The sequence below is a fragment of the Carassius auratus genome, unplaced genomic scaffold, assembly GCF_003368295.1.
Source record: "Carassius auratus strain Wakin unplaced genomic scaffold, ASM336829v1 scaf_tig00217213, whole genome shotgun sequence".
NCBI lineage: Eukaryota > Metazoa > Chordata > Actinopteri > Cypriniformes > Cyprinidae > Carassius > Carassius auratus.
In genome coordinates, this window is record NW_020528946.1 from 1 (window position 1) to 1,141 (window position 1,141).

At 33.9% G+C, this 1,141-nt stretch overlaps 1 pseudogene; it reads left to right on the forward strand.

Moving 5' to 3' along the window:
* The first annotated feature begins 52 nt into the window (after positions 1-52).
* On the forward strand, positions 53-590 carry LOC113100267 (GTPase IMAP family member 7-like; annotated as a pseudogene).
* Positions 591-1,141: the final 551 nt, after the last annotated feature.

The window sequence follows — 1,141 nt, forward strand, 5'->3', positions numbered from 1 at the left end:
ACTCCTGGTCTACATGACACAAAATCTGTCCAATGAAGAAGTCTTAGATGAGATTGTGAATGCATCAGACTTGCAGCTCCAGGTCCTCATGTCTTTCTTCTTGTAATTGCCATTGGGCGCTTCACTAAAGAAGAGAGAAACACTGTTGGATTGATTCACACAGCCTTTGGCCAAGAAGTGCTCAGACACATGATGGTCTTGTTCACCAGGGCAGATGATCTTGAAGACAGGACAATTGAAGATTACATAGCGGAGGCACCAGAACTAAAAAAAGTGATAGATTCATGCAAAGGAAATACCATATATTCAACAATAGAGAGAAGTCTAACCGTACCAAGTTGATGAGCTCATTAGGAAGATTGTAGTCATGATAAAACAGAATCATAACAGCTACTACAGCCACCACATGTTTAAAATGGCAAATGAACTCAATAATGCTAGGAGAACCATGAAGGAAAAGGACCAAATTATTGCTGACCTTAAAAAGGAAATAATGGCTTTACAAAAAGAAACAGATAAGTCATCTTGCAGCATACTATAGCATGCTTGAGTATTTGATGCCAGCATTTCATACAAATTTATAAACGGGGCATTACAAATTCACAAGAAGATAAACATTAAAATAATGGTAAATTCTAACAATTGTTTAAATGTTTTTTTTAATCTTTTTGTTTTTCTTTTTGATTTTTTAAAAGCATATATGTATCCTTTATGTACTATTTTATTTGCCTGACTAAAAATGTACATATAATTTGCTTAATCCCTGTAGGAATTAGGTTGGGCATAGAAGTTTACAGACTAAATTTTTGCCTTTTTTTTTAGTTTTTAACACAGTAACCATTATCCTTTTATGTAAGTTTCTAGAATTATTATTATTAGCCTACTACCGCCACCACAACATTCATGTGTTTTATTAGAGTGGCTAGAAAAAAATAAAAATAAAGTCAATGTGTTTTAGTTGACTCTTTTGTGAGTCTTTTTACAGCTTTTCATTACACTCCACCCTTACCGTTTTCCTTTAACTGCACCTGCACATACAGTACATGCATATGCACATATACACTGTATACAGAATGCATGTATGTACAACTGATTAATTTTGCACAATCAATACTGAACTTGAACTTGACTTGAGCTGTAT